Below are 22,220 nucleotides of genomic sequence, written 5' to 3' on the forward strand. Positions count from 1 at the left end.
TTAAGGCTGCCCTGAAGACAGACTCCCAGTCCCTGCAGGGCTGGATGAAAAGACTGTATGAAACCTGTGGGACTTGAATGAAAGACCTTGAGATGGCAGACCAAGTGCCCTGAGAATGTTGTAGGCGACAAGGGCCATCCCACTTAGGATCCAAATTACAGGCAGTGATCATCAGGTAAGACCCCAGATTGGTAATGAAAATAATATTCTGCTCCCTGCCCCTCAGAATTTAGAGCCGGGTACCCATAAAATAAAAGCCCTGGAAGGTGCAGGTAGGACCCAAGTGGGGAGACTATTGGAAGTGGGAGGCTCAGCAGTCCCTCCAGTAATAGGTACATGGCCTACTGATATTGTAATCAACACTCGGGTCTTTATTGCTGATGGGACCCCCATCATGTCCCTGTGGCAGATCAGGACACCACCTTTGGTGCCTGATATCGTTATGCAGCCGCAGACATCTGACCAGAAGGTGTGGTACAGGTGGCCAGGACATGCCCCAGTACAAGTGGAAGTGTTGACCCAGGATAGAAATATGGCCTGTACCTTGCCCTGGAGAGCAGATCTTCCCCTCCTGGTACCTCTGAAACATCTGTATTACTCCCCGTGAGTCTGTGAGCCTTCAGGACCGGAAGGAACAAAATGCCATCAAGCGTTCCAGTGTTGCTGTCAGATCACGTACAACACCTGGTGATGGTCTGCATGGGACTGAGGGAACGGACATGCACCTCAGGACCTCATGCCTCCAGCTACATCATCAAGCAATGGCCCATAGAAGAATATGGACATCCACTGATCATCACTCATCCTGAATTGTACCAACACATGTCACAATAAAATTGTATAAGCATCATGATATAGCGGATCTCTGTATTAGGGAAAGCTTACCCTTTAGTTAACCTGATCATTGGTTCACACTGTGAAGGGGGGGAGTGTATGGGTACTGCTGAGTCACGGCCTGAACCTCTGATTGATCACCTGAGGCAAGCCATGAGGCAGCCAGAGGAGCACAGATGAAGGCAATTCTCCTGTGCTGCCAGAAGGGGTGGAGCCTGGCTCCAGCCCTCCTAGACCTATTTAAGAGCTGGCTACCAGTGGGGAAGGATCTCTTCTGGAGATTGCCTCTGCTGGTGTTTTGTGAGTGAGCCCAGGATAGGGGTAAGCCTTCTATTTATTCTCTTTTGTTATCATAGTCTGCTTTGCCTAACTCTCCTGTTTATTTTGTAAATATAACATCCTAATATTCTTTGATCATATGCTGGGCAATTTGTTCCAGCATCTCACCACCCCCACTGTAAAAAACTTCTTCCTTTTATCCCCTCTAAGTCTCCTGTCCTTTAATTTTAAACCCTTTCTCCTTGCCCTATCATAGCAGACCCTACTGAAGTCCGTCTCCTTTCTTCTTATAGTCTCCCTTCAGATATTGAAAGGCTGTGATCTGGTCTCCTTATAACCCAGCTCCTCTGTTAGTGACACATGAAGACTTTAAGAGTGGGGGAGTAGCAAACCGGAGGAGAAAAGATTTTACAGCTAAAGAAACCATATGTCAACCTGAAGGAGAGCATCCAATCTGTACCTCCGCTGCTGAATTTCCTTTTGATGCTACTGGCTTTAATCTTCAGATCTATGTCAGTAGTCAGTAAAATGTGGATATTACCCTTCTACTTGAAAGATGCTATGAGGTTTTTAGTGTTTGAAATCCATGAGGTTATTCCAGCACAAGCACCTGAGAAAAGCCCAGAAGGAAAAGAACACATCCACATTTAAGAGAGAGCTTATGAGTCCACATATAGGAAGAGTGGGGGGAAAAAAGGAATATTTTAGAAGATTTGAGAATGAGCACCAGTTGTCCTGTGTGCTGGATGAAATGGGACTCCTGTGGAAAAACCATGACCAAATTGTAATCCATGCATACATCTGTGTGTACATATATACTCTGACACATATACATATATAGCACTTCAAAAAAAAAAATCTTCCAGTTTTTGCTCACTCATGGAAGTTTCTATCACAGGCACCTATCACAAGATAGAACACTGCTTTTCACTTTTGCCCTTATTTATTAAAATATACTCATTTTCACCTTCATTGTGACCTTTTTCCCTTGTTTCTCACTTTCCACATCTGTACAATCTGATGCTCTCTTCCATCCTCCCAAGACGTAACATTGCACAGCAACACCAAAACACTGTTGGGATTGTATTTCTTTGAGAGACTTTTCTTCAGACTACTACTGCCCTCCTGAGAGGCATGTGATTCCCATTAGAGTCAGTGTAAGCTCTGCTGCAAAGCGACTGCAATCTGTATCTCACAAGCTCTCCACCAGACTGTGGGGGCTCTGATCGTTAAACACTGCCATTTTATATAGTTAGTTGGGAGTGCTAATTTATATGCTTGTATTTTAACCAGAATGGAACAGCTTCAGTATTTTTTTATTCCTCTTCTGTAGCCAAAAATAAAGCTTCCTGATAAGTCTGAGCTAGAATATTTTACATCATGCAAGTGGCTCCAAGACCAGGAAGTGAGAAGACTCCAATGAGCCCTTCGTGACTGCTGGCCTGTGAGAAAGGAGGAAGATGTCATTTTCTCAGCTAAATAAAAATATCTGATTGGAAAAACACCTGTGACAGGCTGTGGAATATACATTAGAATACCTTTATTGTTTTAACATTTTTAAAAAAGAACATAAAAACAGGATTCATTTTCTCTTGAGATTTTCTTTAAAATAAGCTGTTAAGAACTGTATTATAGCTATGTACATTCTTGGAATCTCAGTCTTATTCAACTATACACAATCATGCTTTCTATTTCAACCTTCAGTGTCACTCAGACTCTCAGCTTAGCAAAATAAACTGTGTCCAGAAAGCTGAGCTGGTCCTCTTATGGAGAAATTGGAATAGTGTTATCAGCACTGTTGTGACAAAAATCACTGGATTTTAATGACATTTTGCAACAGTAATCCCATAGAGGCAGGAAAAATACCAGAAGATGCTAAGAAAGAGGAAAGAGAGCACTTGCTGTTAAGTAAACATTAAAGAAAGTGAACTCAGACAAAGACAGTTGTTGACTTAATCCACTGAACGTCAGAAGAAATTGCTTCTGAAGAACAAAGAGAGAACAGCATCCCAATAGGAACTGATCCTCATGGACCTGCAGTTCTCCTGCACTTCGTTAAGCCATGTAGAGGAACTGCCCAAACATAAGTCTTGCATTTCAAACGCCACAAAGTTCCCAAAGGAATTAAGTAGTTAGGGAGGATGTACATACGTGCTTTGGGCTGCTCCAAAACTGTCTTGAAGATGCAGAAAAGAGAGAAAGTGCCCCTGGAAGAGCATTTGGCACCCGGCAGCACAGGAGGCAGCCCAGCCCCACACTGAAACAATGTTTCCAACAGTGTTGGAACAAGATGCACAATTCTTATTAGTATACTCCAGCAGACTCTTCTTGAATAGGGAATTGGACCAGGTCATCTCCAGATGGCCTCTCTTCCTATCTCTGTCTTTCTCTGAATTTGTGACTCAGTTTTCCATGAGTATTCAATAGGATTCAAATCTGCATGTATTTACTCTTTTCTAAATGATAGGGCAATTGATTACAGTACTCCAGTAACTGTTTAAAATACAAATCTGTGAGGTTTTTGATCATTTACAGCCCTAGGCTGCAAGAGTACCCAGGCATGCACACTTTTGTTCCAAACTCATAGGCGAACAGGCTCTTCCTACACTAGAAACATTAGTCACAGTATTTGTATTCTCAGTACCTCAGAAGATCAATCTCTACTTACATATACGTTTATCAGTTATTCAGAAATTAATATAAAATCATCTCTGCACATAGAATTCAGTGAGTGGCACAATAAAATATAGAGTATCATGCTCTCCTGTCAGAGCAATCTATGCCTTATGTAATTGAAAGATGAGGGGGGGGAAAATTCTCATGGCCACAGTGAACAAACAATTACATGCAGATTTTCATGCTGCAATAAAAAGACTTGATGAGATGCTCAATGCATAAAGAAGAGAGTCATCAAGCCCCATCCAGCCTGACCTTGAGTGTCTCCAGGGATGGGGCATCCACCACTTCTCCGGGCAACATTTTCCAGTGCCTCACCACCATCACTATAAAAAACTTCCTCTTTTTAACCAATCTAAGTCTCCCCTCTTTCTGCTTGAAACCATTTCCCCTCAACCTATCACACTGAAGAGTCAGATTCCTTCAATATCTAAAGGAGGGATGCAAGATGGAAATCTGCTACAGACTTCTCCAGACTGAACAGCCACAGCTCTCCTGTCCTCATAGTGAGGTGTACCACCCTTGGATTTTTTTCCCCCCCTCACAGTTATTTTTTCCTCACATAGTTAGGAGGAAGGAATGACTTATGACTATGCATGCTGGTTATTTTCCAAGATCAGTAGCAGCAGCCAGGGCCAAGGACAACTCTTTTGAAAGGAGAGGTGAAAGTAGCTATGATTTTCTATAGAGTCTCATCCCCTCAAGATAACATGGTTAATACTTGATGGCCTCAGAGACCCACAAATGATACACAGGGGTCAGGAGTCCAAAGGAAGAAGAAAACCCACAGGTTGCTGTGGCATTTTACACATTTATATTTCTTTCATTAACATTTATAGTTTGTTTGGTTGTTTTTTTTGTTTGTTTGTTTGTTTTTAATTCACACACCATAGTGTCAAAGAAGATGCCTCCCAGACACCTGCGTATTTTTATGATAAAAGGCAGACCCTCCACCACATGAAAGACAGGAGCAGCAACGACAGTTCGGGAAGTGTTGGTTGCATTCTTCTGCCACCAGCTGGTCTCTGGGAATAGAAACCACTGGGTTAAACCTGGAGGAACCACTTCCCAACATCACCAGTATTTTTCGAAGCTTTCATTTTCTTTCTGAGAAAGTATTTAAAATACTGTGATATCAGTCTATGCAAATATACAAGTTTCAGTCTGTCTTCATTTCACTCTTACTTGTCTATATCCTATTATGTCAGTAGAAAAGGTGCATGACATGATGCTGTAAGCTATGTCACAACAAGCTGACATGCAATATATGAGACATCGCAATCTCAAAATATCTATTTATTTTTGTTATCTCTTAAGACAGTAGACTAAGGAAAACTTAGAGAAGGTATCTAGGTGACAAGAAACAAAGAAGAAAATGGTTGCATTCTTTTACTACAAAATGCATCTCTCTACTTTGGCATTAAAGCACCCAAAGCTAAGAAAGTGTGTAAAAAAAATACAACTGAACTACAAGTGTGCAATGGCAGCTGCAAGCATTGGTCTTCACTGTTTTGGGTGAATCCCTCAGAAGATAATTTTAAAGCCATGTTCTCTTTTTGAACCAAGCACCATGTTCTCTTTTTGAACCATTCAGTAACTCTCATATGGAGCTGTAAATGCTAGGTCTATGTCAAAGACAATTCAGGTAGCATTATCATCAATTCAGGTAATATTAAAAACTTATAAAAAGCATAAATGTTGGAGGTCTGACCTCCACGAAAGCAGACAGGAGCACTGAGTCCAGGCACTCTAGCATTCTTAAAAAAAGTGGATTAGCTGGAATTTCCCCCTCCCCCCCACTCAAAAGTGACTTTAAGACCTGCTAAAAATAAGGCATTTAAAACAAACAAAAAACAAAACTCTATTTCACTCTGAAGAGTCACAAGAAATAGTGACTTACCATAACAGCTTCAGTAATAATTTCTGAGGTCACTGCTAAGCAATTGCCTTTTACTTATGACAGAACTTAAATTCCATCCTTAGATCTTCTTACACTTTTGTAAGCTATGCTGAAAAGCTCTCCTACACTGAAACGAGCTATTTCCCATCAATAAGTACCTACACCCAGAAACAAAATCACTTTGCAATTTCTTTTTCATGAATAGAGAGGCTACCACTGTTATCAATCACTGTTACACCTTATTGCAAAAAGAACTGATTTCTGAACACACCAACTAAAACAAGGAAGACAACAAGAAACTGGTTAAAATCCAATCAAAACAGATATTTTCCAATCACAAGCATCAACACACTTTATTTAAAGGTTGCCTCAAACCATTTTGTTCAGTCTAATAACTGTGAGGTACGGCAATGTGTGTGTTAATCATTTGTCCTTTTCTGGAGTTTCTAGTTTAATACTGTTACTAAAGATATAATGCTGTCAAAGAAGTTTCAAAGATTTCTTCTGAAATGTTAAACAAATCTCTTTCATTCTTTCTAGAATGCTGAAGTGATATTTAAAAAAAAAAAAGTTCTCCACTTGCTCTACATTTTTCAGGACAATGGGGATTTTGAAGAGTCACCATGGTGAATCTGTCAACTTTCCCAAGTTTCTTTTCTCTCTTTTAAATGCCACCTTTCTGAGAACGTTCTGGTGATAAGTATATTTGCTGTCCATGTAAATAATAGGAATTTAACACATCCACAGTATCTCGCTGGAACATCATAAATAATCCTGGCACCAACCACTAAGTGTGATTGCAAAATATCAATTACAACTGGCTCATAAAGACAGCACTGGCCATCCTGGCACTGAATGTGGGAAAAACAGTATGTGATCATGTAACCAAAGGCTGGATAACAAAGCCTACGCACAAGGGGATTGAGTTAAGCCTCCATAGGCAAATACCTGAATTCTGTCATTTATAAACTCAATTGGCATTTCCTGAACACTCGAGTTTGCAATCTGAATAGCATTAATTAATTTAGAGGTTGTATGTAACTACTGAGGACTAATATGAGAGTATCATTATCATAAAAGTATCATGATGTAAAGAGATAGATGCTTAGGTAGCCAAGTTCTTTCCACATAATTTCATCTGAGTAACAAAGCAGGGCCTGAGTCTGTTACGAAGCTCACAGGGCTAAGAGTTAATAACATAGTGGATAGCAGTCTACACTATTACACTATAGCACATACTTAGCTGATGCATTGCTAAACACAAAAAGAATATAGATCTCATCCTTTGATGATACCTTACCTTCCCCATGAATTCTTTCCTCAGACATGACTAGTTCCTAAAAAAAGAGCAAAGCAAGTTTTTCACTGCTATACCTTTCTATTTAGCACACAGTGATTGTTTGTCATTACCCACCAGTATGGATCTAGCAGACACGAAGATAACACTGGTCAGGAAATGCTTTCTTTTCAGTGCGAATACATTTATTTCCCAAAATTCTTTTCCCCTTTCAAATTTCTGTTTAGGAGGATCTGAATGTTGGTTTTGCACTGACTTTGTCATTACTTCAACAAGACATTTCTGAAGCTAATAGCAGTTCTATCTGTTAACAATAGCAGAAAATAATTGGAAGTGAAAAACAATGGCCTGTCACTCACCGCTGCAAATAAAAGAATATAGGCCCCAGTTAGAGCCTACAGTAGTAATGGGAAATTGGCCTTAATAGACTTCTGCTTGGACCATAAAGTAAAAACTGGTGTTGTTCAAGGGATTTTCTTTAAGAAGATTATCTTCCAACTCCTCATGTTAACATCCTCAGATAGTCAAGAGCAGGGTAAATGAGATGACAGTAATCTTTGGAATGTCCTAAGAGGTATGTTAACAAGTCCTAAAAACATGAATAAAATGTAACTTGGTATATTTCAAACATTAACGATCTGGAATTACCATAAAGAACCATGGCAACAACAGGCAATTAATTCACACTTATTCAGATTACCATAGAAACTGGACCAACATACCAGAAATTATCTATAATTTCTCACTCCAAACATTCTAGCGCAGTCTATAATTTCCATAGTAATTGCCTGCTCATAATAACCACAGAAATATTTTAAAAATCTGTACAAAACACTATGAAATCTTGACATAATGAAGGCCAAACATTATTTTTAAAACCCTCACAGCTCTTGCCTGTATTATAATAAACCACATAGGAGCAAAAAACCTTTCCATCTTCCAATATGGTACAGCAGAAATTAACAGCATTCTGTCAGATAAAAGAACAATATGCTTACATGAAGGCAAATCACAGCTCTAAGACCTGCTAATGCAGAGCAGACCTGCAGCATGCAGCCTTTCTGATGCATTGTCTCCTTTTTCAAGAGATCTCCCTTAGCTTGGAGTTGAACAGCCATTTTGTTACAGAAGCTTGTTATAGATGGTTAAGGAAAAAACAAGAGGGGCCAAAGATCGTCCTTGATTCTGTATGCAAACCCATAGCTTTTCAAATCCCCAAATACTAGAAAGTCTACTGAAAACATTATTGATACTACTGTCAGAAATTGGTACCTGACTATCCCCATTAGGACTAATGCTATATAAAGCATACCTGTAGTTTTACTTAATTTATTTCCAGTAAAAGCCATTTAAATGTAATTTCAATAGATCAACTTTACTAATAAGGAAGGGAAACTACTGACACAGTGATGACATCAGGGAGGCAGAATTGGAGCAGAAGTATATTCAAAAGTCAGGACAGGTCAAGTCATGGGAAAAAATTGTGAAAAATAATCAAATTCAGACTCTACTATATATCAATATACTTCTTACTTGCTAGCAATCCTGGCAGACATACGTATTTAAAGAAATATACCATACTGTCTTAGAGAATTAGTTATCAGGTAGCCCAAGTTATGAGATACTGAACAACAGTGGAAGTCACTTAGTATGGCAATGGCATTAGAACATACATTAGATCTTGCACAACATTTATCATTAACTCTTGAAAAGCAGTATTTCATGGGTGAAATTGCTACAGAGTGATAGAGCACCATATTTCACATTGACATCATTTTTTTCAGGAAACTCAGCACTTTTAGAAAGGTACAAATTTCTCCGGGCTACAGATGTACAACATCAAATATTCAAAGAGAAATCTGGTCATGGTGACAGTTAAAGTTAATCTAACTCTGCTTCTCAGTCTCTACAGCCACTCGAGCACATCACAGCTCATAAGATAAATTTCCCTCAAAAAGCCTAAGCAAGTTGATTGTAGCTTAAAATCCAAGGCCTTCACAACCACCACCTACACAAAGTATTGGCTGTGACTACAGCTGTGCAACTCAAAGTCCTTGCCACCAGCTGTCAGGTCTATGCACACATCCCAGGCACACCCGGACCCTCACGGGCATTGCCAGGAGACCAGCACAGCACCTCACAGCATGCATTCAGATTGCACATAACAAGCACTGACACTGCGTCCACCTGGGCTTCTTCCTAACAAGGAAACTGAGATTTACAGCCACCACCTCCAGCAACTACAAGTGTCTATTCTCTTTTGTGACTTGGACCCTGCCAGAAAGAAGTAAGGTTTATGAAACATTTATGGATACTAGATTAGATACTATGTGCTTTTGATGTGTGTGTTTCTACTGAAGCTATTTATATCACTTATTATGACTTAATATTTACTACGGCTTCAGTTTGACACTTTGACATCTTAAAGCATCTAAGCAGAACTACTCACATGCTTTACATTGCATGCACAAGATGAATAAGTATTTTGCTGAATCAGTGCTATGCTCCCAATGAAGCTGATATTGATAAATACCATCACTTCTGATGCGAAGGCCTGCTGTCACCTCCAGAAGAGGGCAGTGCTGGCTTAAACTAGCCTTTTCAGTGAAAGCTCTGACTCACAAAAAGCAGTGAGTTTTCTCAATCAGAATACTGCAAAGTTGTATACAAATATCACATCGCACAGGAACAGCCAGTAGAGCAGTCCTGAATGAGATACCAAGTTCTGAAATTTTAACAGCATTCAGTTCACCTTGAGATTTGAACAGAAGCTGGGTCTGTATCTTACAACCTCTCTGTCATCAGAAGGCACTAGACAAGTTAGACAAATTACTATTTCTAGGAAAAGAATAATTATTGGTAGGGGTTGTTATCTCTCATTTCATCCTGTAGCACTCTCTCTCACTCTTGCTTTTATCAGAGGAAGAAATAAAGGGCTTCACACTCAGAGTAACCCAGATACTACTCCCCTAGATGTGCAGAGAAGCATGTGGAAAGGAGGTCTTGGTTCAGATTTTCCTTTACATAGGTAGCTTGCATGTAAAAGCAGAAAGGAAGTTAATGTTACTTAAAAAAATTGTAGCCCAGGGGCTAAAAAGTAATACGTTGAACATTCACTTCTAAACAACAGAAAATGTGTTGTAGAAGTGGTGCAGTATCGATAGTTCACAAGCTGATTTGGCCCAGTACTGCGACTAGTAGGGCAGAGGGATACACAGATCTCCAGGAAGGGAAAACAGGGGACCTCATACAATTGAAAACAGTGGTAATGATTTAAGGAGAAACAAACTAACGCAGAAATAATCTTACAGCAAGTGTAAGTAAGACGATTTCAAGGCCAGCCTTGTTTTAGCTGATCTTCCAAGTGAATATTATGATAACTATTATATGCCCAAACAACAGCAATGAGATAGTGAGAAAGCACATATTTGAAGGGCCCTGGGAAAGGAAGATACCATACCAAGGTAAAACATTTGATTATGAGCTCCACCCTAGACAGAGCAAACTATCATTAGCCTCCTTAGGTGCAAGTGTTTGCCAAATAGCACAGAGTCCTTAAGGCAAATCAAACTCAGAAAATACCTTATGTACAATTAATAAACATATAGTTAGAACAGCGGCATAGTTAGGAGAGTATTTTACAGGCTTTTAATTTGAAAGATTACCACAGTGGAAAGAGGCATTTTGTAAGCAATGAAAGGCTTACCTATGTCCTAGGTGCACAGTAGAAAACTCCAGAAGAAAGGAACTCCATGAAGAGACCCTTTCCCTGTGCCAGTCAGCCCTTAAATGGGGTCTAGGACGGGGAGTCCCACCCCTTCTGATCACACAGCTGAATTGCCCTCACCTGTGCTCCCAGGGCTGACTCAGTCCTTGCCTCAGGTGATCAATCAGTAGTTCAGGCTGTGACTCAGCAGTTCCTATACACCTTATGAAAATGAAACAATGCAAATCTCAATCAGAGCTGAAATTCATGGGAAATGGAGAGAAAGACAGGAGGCTGCTGCCAAGGATTTGAAAAGAGCCTCATTCTGTACCTGTAAGAAATGGATGCCAGCAAAGTGGAGGCAATCAGAAGATAGCTTTGTCTCTGACAAGCTCCATTCCTGACAGGCTTTGACTCTGATCATTTGACATTTTAAAGAGCTTTTAGTTATTTTGGGTACAGGAGGTTATGAAATGCAATTATAGGAGCTGGAGGAGGTCTGCATACCAGATAAACACCTGGCAGAGATGTTTCTAAGCAATAGGCAGGGAATCCAAAATGTCTATGCACACTGTATTGCAAAGAAATGGGGTAGTTCTCAGAAACTGAAATCCCAGCAGGACTCAGGTCATGCTCATGTCTTTGGCTTGAGTGCCAAAAAAAAACCCAAAAAAAACAGAAAAAAAAAACCCCAAACTGCTAGAGGAGTTGTAAAAACACAGGAACTCAACACAAAGTGAGGTAAAGCTTAGGGAACATGGACAATAGTTTCACACTGTGATGATGATAGAAATAACAAAATATGAGTCAAAAATAAAACTGGAAAACAAAGACCATGTAGTTTCACGTCAGGGCACTGCAGACCAGCAGCTCCCTGGGGCCAAGCTTAGGATCTCCCCTGGTGGGCCAGCCAGGTCCTGTGCCAGGGCCAAACTGGGATGTGAGTCCATTGTGAAACCCACGAGACCTATGGCTATGGTGGTCATCACAGCAAGGCCTGCTGGTGCCCTGAGGACCCTGACAACAAGTGAAAATATTCAGAATTAAAAGAGTCCTGCAATCCATGGAGCCATTACCCTTAGGGTACAAAAAGCACAGCCTGCAACAAGGAACTCAGGGAAAAATATCATGAACTGCAAGAGTACTTAATCACATCTGAAGGGGTATCAGTGTGCATACTGCAGACACGAGAGGTGCTGGTGGCACTGCTGCTGCTGAGAGGAGTGCTCTCTACAAAGCAGCTGCAAAGTAATGGGAAATTAACAGAAGTGACAGAAGCTGCCTGCTTAGAGACAGAAGGCGTACCTACTGGCTTCTAATTTTGGGGTGTGTACAAGGAAATGGAGCATCAGAAAAATAGCTCAGTGCAGTGTTGAAAATGTGAAGGGAATTAAGTGGTTAAGAGAAAATGATAGCCTGCCATAAAGGCTGTGGTGGTAGGAGGAATAAGTGTTCTCATCTAGCTCAACAGGAAAGTAGTTAGAAACAGTTTCATAGCATTATTACTACGCTTCCCACTTCCAGTTTTGGAAAATATACAAGGCTAGCAGCTGTGCCCTCGCCCAGTATCAGTATTCACTTCTTAAATGTGTGTTTTCATAGTGAAGATTAGTGCTGCCAGGTGCTGTGGTGTTTCACAGGTTACCTCTCCCTAGCTGCATTCAACAGAAGCAAAACCTGTTATCAGTTTGTGGCATCTACCACCAAATGATCAAGTCCTAAGCAGACAAAATTTGGATATGTTTCTCTACCAGCTGCACTGCTGGCTGACTCTGAAGAGGTTTTGAGTTTTGCCGCTTACGAATACAAACCAGTAGGTATTTAGAAGTTTTTCTGTGTCCAGTAGCTTACAAAAAATCTTTACAGTGCTCAGTATTTCATTGCAGCTCCCCAAGGGTGGAGGTATTCCTCCATTCCCTCAGGTTAACTGTGTTCAGAAGCAGGCCCGTGACTAGCACTTTGCAGAGCATTTCCTTTGAAGATAGCAGGGGAACTTGCACTTCGAGAGAGTATGGATCAGTCTCATGTACAGGAAAAATAAAACATTAAGGACACGGCATGGGAAAGGGATATATAAATTTGGGGGTTGCATCAGGGTATCTGAGAATGTAAATGATCTCTTTAACCCACATACAAGAAAGTGCTTCCATTAAAATAATCTAATTCCTAACTTTTTTCTTCTATACCTTATCATATTAATTTCTTTACATAAAGCCTTGGCACTGCACTTATTAAGTTAATTAGTTTGTCTTCATAAAGAAAAAATGAAAACCCTGCAGGTGCAATGCATCCCGTGAGTTATTGCTCTGATTTAATTCAATCAATTTAAGACAGTCTCTTAAACAAAAGAAATACATTTAGGGTTACTTAATGCTAACATTATAGTACTAGCATCATACTGTAATGGTGAACTTAATCAGGATCCTGAGTAATTCTGAGGGCAGGACACTGCTGCATAGTTACAGCCAAGAGCAGGCTTTTCTAAATTAGCTATGGACAACTTTGCCTGTGCTTCATCTGGACTTCCACCTTTCAAGAATTAGAGAAAGGAGGAAATATGTGCTGTGGAGTTACAAATGAACCAGTCTAAATGCATTTATCAAAGCCAGTAAGAATGCAATCAGTGATAATGCAGTAGTCTTAAGCAAACAGGCTTTGTCGTTTCAAATAGGAGTCTGACTGACAGAGGAAATATGTTGCTGGATAATTCACAAGGGCATGATTAATGTAAGACTTTCAGTAGATTTATCATGTGACAGACCCTGATGGGAAAAAGCAGTGGGTGGGAAAGCGGTATCTTGAATACAGCAAAGAAAAGAGGAAATGCAGCGCAGCGCTAGCCAGAATCAGTCTTTGATTTCATTTTTGCAACAGTCAGACATAAAAAAAACCCAGCCAGAGAATAAAGATTTGTGTAGGAGGCAGCCAGATATTAGGTGCTAGCCTGCGATGAGCTGACTCACTCATGTAACGACAATTAAGTACTGTGTTAAGTGACTGCTTCTGATTAAATGCCACAGTGCCAGTGCTATTCTGATTTGCACCCACTGTGTGAAGAATGTCTTCCAATGAATATGTCCATGACATTTTTAAACTAGAAGCTGAACCTCAGGGACAAGAGTTGCACTGCTTTAGTCACCAAGGATGATGGTTTAAAAGTATCTCCTTCTACTTGGGAGGGAAATCCCCATACCAATGAAGATAAACTGCTCACACAGGGCCAGGCAATTAGCAGTTCTTCCATGTCTATCTCCCTTGCACTGGAACCATCAACACCCATTGCAACAATAGGCACAGCAACTGAATTCCTAAAGATGCACCTAAGGGCTGCCTGAAGCTGTGGGAAAAGGTTTAAGCTAATCTTTGCTGTGGGCTTTCATTCTCCTCTCCCAACCTGCTGCAGAAAGCATGCAACATGTAGTTAGTGAAGCAAACGTGTCAGAATAGCTTGCAAACTAAGCATGCTCAGTACTTTTGCCTGCTAGACAAAAGTCAGATCCTGCAAAATGGGAAACCCTACAGAGAGTGCTTGTAGTAACTACTGCAGAGCAGGAGCGAGAGACAGGACACAGAGCAGGTAGGAGTCTCTGTGTTTTAAGTCTCTATAAACTGTTGCTTTCACTGTGGTTAGAATTTGGGATATCTCATTTGCTTATAAAATGTAAAATCACAGGAATCATAGAGGAATCGTAGAGGTCAAAATGAGCACTGCTGCAGGAAGTTCTTACGGTTGTATGCAGGGAAGGTTTCTCAGGAGGTATCTCTCTGGGCTTTCTCTGTTTCTTACAGACTTTTCATGAGAGTCTATTGCTGGCAACTTCCAGAGATGGGGACGCTGACCCACGTGGAAGTTTTCTTTGACTTTTATTCTGATCCAGCACAGCTGTTCCTAACAGTCCAACAGAAGGACAGCTGCCTCCCCTGCCTTCATCACAGCACCACCCCAGGAGGTGTGTGTTGCTGAGGAAAGAGACTGCATTTCACCAGGTTCATGACACTGGGACAGCAGCTGTGACAACACCATACCCTTCCAGATAGATCCTGTCCTTTTCAAGCATTCTTTTCTATGCCAGCGTTACAGCTCCTGCAGTACCCACAAAGTAAAAACAGGTTGAAAGTCAATATAAATGACAAAAGAAAACCATTCGGGTGTCAAGCTTTCCCTGTAGTTGGGTACTCTGTAGTTGAAACTGTTGGAGTAAAGCAGCTTATCTCACAACACTGCGTGAGAATCACCAGTGCAAAGAAGCAGAGAAGCACCGTTGTGCCCCTACAATCAGTTTCTTCCACCATAGCCTCATACTTATAAAAATTTAAATGCTAAGACATCAGAGGGCTTGATCTGACATTGCAGATGAGAGAGGACCTTGAATTTAATACAGAGCATAGCAAGCAACATGCTGAAGTAACAGTTATGCCAATACATCAATGTCATACATGGTAACTGCCCCAAGGGTGGAAGGTACTAGAGCAGAAAAGAGATTACCAGGGCCTGAAATTCTGTTTCTTCAGGATATCTTTAATGCCACAGTCAGTGTTCCTGGGCTGACAAGAACAATAAAGGGTGGTAGGTTACCTCGCTCTTGTCAATGGAAAAAAAAAAAGCTAAGAACAGCACAAGCTCCACACGTTTATGTCTCTCACCAAGAGGCCGTCATGGGAAGGCTGCTTGGAGAGCTGGACCAGCAATAAGACAACAGTTGACCTTCAAAGATAACACTCTAATTATCTTTTCATCCACCCTGAACAAGAGTGATCTGTATTTTCTCAAGGAGCAGTGTTCATCATGTGGTTATTTTTAGTCATATTTTTTCTTGTGAATTCCAATCTTCCAGCTCCTTTTAAACAATTTCTAGTGGGTGGGAAAAGCAACTACAAGCAAGTAAGCATTTTCAGAGTCTAGAAGAGCTGCTTCACCTAGAGTTCCCAGTTAGATCTTGTGCAGAATAGAAGATTTGCATCAGACAAATCTCCCATATCCAACCTTCATTTTCACATATTGAGTTAATCTGAGTCAATTCCAGTGGCAGAGACTGCTCATATATAAACAAGTAAGAAAATGAGCAGAGCCCTATTATATTATTTACGAGGTGTTAAAACATCACACAAAGATTTACGCACAAACAAAGGAGAAAGTCTCTGCCCTTGAGATCCTAATCTAATTTCAGAGAGACTGTACATTCCACATGCATACAGAGTGGTGGTACACGTGTGGAGAGCCCACAGTTTATTTCATTGAGTATCATAAAAGGCTTAACTTGACACATTGAAAAAAATCAATTTGTAATAGTTTTTTTCTCCGAAAAAAAAAAAAAAATGCTATTTGTGCTACTGTGCTGCATTACCTATAATCATGGTTTCCCATCAGTACCAATACTGCTTCTGTCTTCAGTTCTGATTTTTACATGACATTCATTGGCCTTAACAATAAAAGATAGAATGATTTTTTGAATTCACAGGGATTAATCTGTGGTACTCACAGGGACAGCTTTCCATACAGCCTTAAACTCTTCTTAAGTAGTGTCTGGATTAACATAATCAAGAACAGGATCTGAGGCTGGGGGATTCTGTGGTAAATATAGCACAGGTTGAGAAATGAAACATCAGTGAGGTATGGGAATGTTGGCCAGATAGGGAATACCAGAAACCATCAGAAAAAGAGGAAGCCCTGCATTACAAGAGTGTAACCAGACTGCCTTACTTAGCCTAGAAAAGAGGAAAGGGAGAATAACCAAGTTTGGCAGGTAGGTGTCAAAGCCCCATGAAAGAGAACATACTATGTGTTTGCACTCAGTAGTCTCAGGCAGAAAGGAATCTCCTATGATTCGATGTAGTTTAAGTTTCAGGGACTGGAATAGAATTTGAGCTCTGCATCATGACACAGTGTTGTAATCCAATGATTACAAGCACAGCAATGATTGTGTTCACATGTGCACTCCAGTGAACAGGTGGTTAAATTCAGCTCTGCTCTCCTTTCCACTCATGTCCTGTTCAGCTAATGGAACATCTGAGCGGCGTTAGGATGATTCTGAGAAGGTCGGGCTGTAAGCCTGTGGAAATCAGCCGACCCTTATGCCAAAGATTCTCTACTAGAATTTCTATTTTGTGCCAGAAACAGTTGAGAAAAACACCTTGCCGACGATAGGCTCTATGTTTTCTATGTTCTGCCAAATCAATCTTTTACATCATTAAATTAAAACTAACCAGAGGCTGCAGAGCAGTGTATAGCTAAACATCAACAATATATGAGCATCTTCAGGAGAGATGTACAGCAACATGAACCTCCTTATCTGGAACTCAGTGGGGTTGGAAACAGAAAGCTTTGAAAAAGTTGCTGTCATCTTCACACATAGAAGAAAGCTAAAAGCCTAGACTTGTGTTGTTGATTTTGAATGGCCACAAGTTAAGCAGCTTCACAACTTGCCACTGTGTGCAGAGGGGAGCCAGAAAGATTCCTCAATAGATAGAAAGGTATATCAGTGTTTCTGAAGTTCAAAGGAAGAAGATCGTTTTATCTAGAGCAAAGCAAGACTAAGCTGTTGAGTTCACTGGGATAAAATCCATCCCTTTTCATCAAAAGCTGAACAAATTGAAAAAGTGACTACTAGCTTTCATACTATGCAAAAATCAGGCTCTTCTGTGCAATAACTGAACTACTAAAACAGAGACTGAATCCAGACTAGATGTTGTGAGTCATAGAATTGTAACTCTTATTTTGTCAACAATGAGGTCCAGGAAGGGAAAGGGAGATGACAACTCCTCAATCTGCTAGAGGATGGTTAAAATCCACCAGAATCTTTGATGGCAAACAAGATCCCTAGAGCTTGTGTGACCTCAGAGAAGCAGACACTGGCACAATTCAGGGATAGAAGGAGATGGAGTTTTATCATAGTCAGGGTGAGGTCCTGGGCTGGATTGTAGAGAAGGTGTGGGAATCACTCTTTGTTGGATCAGAAAGACTAATGCTGATGAAACAAAAGACTGCTTGTATTACTGTCTACATTAAGTATTGCAGCAATGGTTATGGGCCTTTTATATCATCCACATCTGGAGGAGAAAGGCAACATGTAGACAATAGCACCCTTCAGTGAGGCAGTGATGCTTAGCAACTCTATATTTATCAGCCTGGGTTTTAGTGCTTGCCCCTCCACGTGCACTGCTCTGGCTTACAAAGGAAGCTAGGAAGTAACTCACCCAAGAAGCCAAGTAAGGTACTTCTTAGAAAGTAGGAGAATTGGAGTAGATTACTTGTCACCTCTTTATTTCTTGGTTTCGTTTTAACATAAATGGTTCAGACAAGCCACTCCTACCATAACATTACAGCCATTAATGAACTGCTGTAAACTTGAGGTAGTGTCTGCTTAGCAATGATCTATCACTTTTGACAGGCTGCCAGATAGCTTCTATCAAGACAGTTTTAAAATAATTACAAAATTATATACCCAACTGCAGATGGAGTCACTGCAGTAGATTAGATCCTTCTTTGGGGGCAAGTTGGACAGAAATAGATGCCCAATGAAAAGAAAGGCACTTGTCTAGATTTAAAGAGCACAAGCAGACTTTAGCTGGCTAAACAGATATGCATACACATGCAAAAGGAGGTCTCAAGCAAAAAAAAAAAAAAAAAAAAACGTCATATCCCTAAAGTACTCTGACATGACCTTGGGAGGAGTCATTTGGATGCAGGCTACATGCCAAAGAACATGGTCTCCTGACATGAAACAAGTTCTGATGAGTCAGGAAAGCTATAAGGTCACACGAAAGCAGTGATGAAGGCCTCCAGAGACAGCTCTGGTGGAGGCAGAGATCAGCAAAAGCCCTGTAGGGAACACAGCATGCTACTAACTGTTTAACTGTGAGAAGCAGATAGCAGATCATGGCTTTGAATATCTTTCCAAGCAAGCCGAAATCACCCTCAGCACACCAACTAGAATGGTTCTTTATTTTTTTTAACTGGTATTCCTGAGATGCTTCTGATTTTCTGTGATGGCAGAGCAACCTTTCTTTTCTAAGCAAATTACAGTAAATTTCACTTGTGTGAAAACAGAAGTGTCAACAGGACTCTGGCTGTGGTTTTGGCCTTCCCATATTGCCGTATGAATATATACAAGAAAACAATAACTACGTTTTCTTAAATGCTTGTAGGCAAACTGTTGTTTTTGGGAGAGGTGGAAGAACACTGTGATTCAGTACTGGTAGTGTCATGGCATATAAACACAACTCTCACTGAGAGCATAACAATGGCTTTGTTTTGCTGTGCACAGCCGAGAAGGATCACCAAAATAAACCTGACTCAAACAAACCAGAAATGTTTTGTTTCTTGTCTTTCTTTACTTATGTTCAGGGTATAATTGCACTGAAGTCCATCATATGTAATCTGTATAGGCTGGAAATTAATGTGATTATAAAGTAAGAGCTGTTTTGAACACAGATGATTATGTTTTTAACCCTTTTTTTAAGTAGTCATGTGATGAAAAGCCTGAAAAGAAGATGATGACAATTCTACATCTTCGTGGAAGTTAATGCAAGTTTTTACTTGCATGCCTGAATAAAAGCCCTGCTTGAAAAGAGAGACTGAAGCCTACTGTTCTAAAAGCCAAGGTATTTCAGAGGAGAAAAGTCAGGTGTACATAATAGGAAGGGAGCAACAGGATTTCCAGTTTCCATAGAACCCCAGATCTTTGCAAATCCCCACTTCCCATCCCTTCTTTCTCCAGCTGCTACATCCTCACTGTAGAAATGACAACATGGCAGCTCACAGACACACCTTTGATTTGTTTATTCTGCAAACTTTCACACATGGAAGGGAAGATGTTTTAAATAAGGCAGTGTTTCCTCATATTCTTTTTCTAGACTCAATGTGAAAATATTGCAAGTCACATCTTCCACTATGAATCTGAATTCTCTCCCACTGCTTACTTCCCCTTTCATATTTTCTCATATGAGAAGTGATAAAAAATCTTCAAAAGTTTCCTGTCCAGACATTAACTCTCCTGCTTTCCTTACAGGTGAACATTTCTTCCCCTTCTATGCTGTGGTATAATCTTAGCACAAGCACTGGTGATATTGGCATAGGAGTGATGACTTGCACAGAAATGCTCAGGAAAGGAGATGATCACTAGAAAACTGTACTCAAGGACTGGTGTTTCTTCTTTAGCAGTGAAAAAGTTGGTATTTGCAATCTCAATTTAATCCTGCTGCAGACAAAGCTCCTGGAGTTTTCACTTCTGGGCTAATTAGAAGTGTAACCAACAAGAATAGTGCAGAATGCTGAGTTAATCTTGCCACCACAACATAAGAAACACAGATGTCTTCTTTCAAATAGAGTTTTATAGCATGATCATTATTTCATGTTAGCTATACATTAGGAAAAGTTTGCTGACAATACGAAGCTGAGAGGAGCAGCTGACACACCAAAGGCTGTGTTGCCAGTCAGCAAGACCTGGACAGGCTAGTGAGTTGGGTGGAGAGCAACCTGATGAGCTTCAACATGTGTCCTACACCTGGGGAGGAATAAAGTCATGTATCAGGATAGGTTAGGGGATGACCTGCTGGGGAGGAGCTTTGCAGAGGACTTGGAGATTCTGGTGGGCAACAGGTTGGCCACGAGTCCTTATGGCCAAGAGTGCCAATGATATCCTGGGCTGCATTAGGAAGAAGAAGAGAGCAGCCAGCAGATTGAGGGAGGTGATCCTCCACCTCTACTCTGCCCTGGTGAGGTCACATCCAAATTATTGTGTCTAGTTCTGTGCTCTTCAGCTCAAAAAAGACAGGGAACCCCTGACAGAGTCCAGCAGAAGGCTACACAGATGATGAGGGGCCTGGAGCACCTTCCTTATGAGAAAAGGTTGAGATCTGGGACTACTGAGCCTGGCGAAGAGAAGGCTAAGAGGGGATATCATCACTGTTTGTAAGTATCTAATGTGCCAAAGTCAGGTCAGTGGGAGCAGACCTTTTTTGGTGGCATGTAGCAATAGAACAAGGGGCAACAGGCACAAAGCGCAACACAGAAAATTACATACTGACAAGGAAGAACTTCCTGTGAGGTTGACAGAGCACAGGAACAGGCTGCCCAGAGAGAGGTTGTGGAATTCCCTTCTCTGGAGATATTCAGACACGTCTGGATATGTTGCTGTGCTACCTACTGCAGGGCACTTGCTTTAGTAGAGTTGGACTTGATCTTCAGAGGTCCCTTACAACCCCTGAAATTCTGAAAATACTTTATAAAGGGGAAAAAAAAAAAAAAAAAAAAAAAGGAAGAAGAAGAGGAAGAAGAAGAAAGTGAAAAAATGAGAGAAAAAGACTTACAGGCATAGTATCAACTTGTACTTGCAGCCAGACATATTGTACATGGCAACAAAACAGGGAGAGGGCATGCTGTAATTTATGGACAGCAGTACTGAACAAAGGCTGTAATGTCTTTCCACCAGGTTGCATAAAAGGCTAATTTGTAATGATTGGACCCACGCCCACACACAAGCCCACCCATGATTAATGAGCAAATGGTTTTCCACTTTCCGAAGCACATAGGCAAGTCGCAGCAGGGGTGTAGGGACAGCATAGGTATCAAGCAATAAAAGCAGTGATTTATGCTCAGACATACATGAGCAGCTGCTGGTTCTGATGTGCCTCCACCTGGATCACCACCAGCCACTGGATAATCCATCTTTCAAGTACCCCATCAGCACCTTCACCCTCTCCTACACTTCATCCAACTGCCTCAAGTAGCATTCCCAAATTCTTCTCTAGACTGCTGAAATCTCCTTCTTTTTATTTTTTAATAGAAGTTTAATCTTTATGTGATCAAGCACCAAGACCAGACTTTAAGAAAAAGCACTGCTAATCTGAATGCATGATCTAAGCCACCAGAGACAGCAAATCCATCACTAAAAAAATCAAGAATTAGCTAACAACTAACTAATCTTCTGACAAGTGATTTCTTTATTGTTCTCATAAAAGTGACTTCTAAATTAATGAGAAATACTCTGGGTGTTTATCCTATTGAGATCTTTTTCTTGCCATAAAAAAAAAATATTAATCATCGTTTAATTAATTATTTAATCGTGGCCTTTTTGCAAAGAAAAATCTTCTTGCAAATGGCTTTCACTACTACAGACTTAAGCAAAATCAGCTTTCCCATCTCATTTGGTTTAGTAGGAGATTAAAAGCCAAATTGCATTTTAATATTACATATTAAACAAATATACAAAGAAAGGCTCATCCAGGAGGAAACGGTAGGTTGGGCAGATGTGGCCTTATTTGCCTCCTACTGTTATAGAATAGAATGCGTGTGGGTCAGAACAGCTGGCCTGTGAGCTCCATGGGATCTCTCTTATTGAAAGGAAATACAGTTTTTAAGATTTAACACTTATGTCTTAGCAGAATTCTAAGCAAGTCTACAATAACGCATAGTCAGTTCACACAAATAGAAATGGCCAAAGGCAGAATCACTGATGAAATAACATGATTAGGAGAAAAGTGGAGCTTTTTGGTTTTGCTTTGATTCTTTCCATAGATAAATGTTGACC

The 22,220-nt window shown here is 40.6% G+C and overlaps 2 long non-coding RNA genes across 3 annotated transcripts; one reads left to right on the forward strand and one right to left on the reverse strand.

Moving 5' to 3' along the window:
- Positions 1-763: 763 nt before the first annotated feature.
- LOC128087928 (uncharacterized) lies at positions 764-2,615 on the forward strand. 2 transcript variants are annotated; one of them, XR_008210077.1, is made up of 3 exons: positions 764-1,027; positions 1,069-1,155; positions 1,407-2,615. It is a non-coding gene; the product is annotated as an uncharacterized LOC128087928 (long non-coding RNA). The 2 variants fall into 2 exon arrangements; XR_008210076.1 differs by having other exon boundaries at positions 764-1,155.
- Positions 2,616-4,662: 2,047 nt separating this feature from the next.
- Positions 4,663-11,087, reverse strand: LOC128087927 (uncharacterized). The gene is made up of 3 exons (XR_008210075.1): positions 10,693-11,087; positions 6,990-7,026; positions 4,663-4,814 (listed from the first exon to the last, which is right to left on the reverse strand). It is a non-coding gene; the product is annotated as an uncharacterized LOC128087927 (long non-coding RNA).
- Between the last annotated feature and the right edge of the window lie 11,133 nt (positions 11,088-22,220).

This window comes from Tympanuchus pallidicinctus, unplaced genomic scaffold (assembly GCF_026119805.1).
Source record: "Tympanuchus pallidicinctus isolate F22 unplaced genomic scaffold, pur_lepc_1.0 scaffold31, whole genome shotgun sequence".
Lineage (NCBI taxonomy): Eukaryota > Metazoa > Chordata > Aves > Galliformes > Phasianidae > Tympanuchus > Tympanuchus pallidicinctus.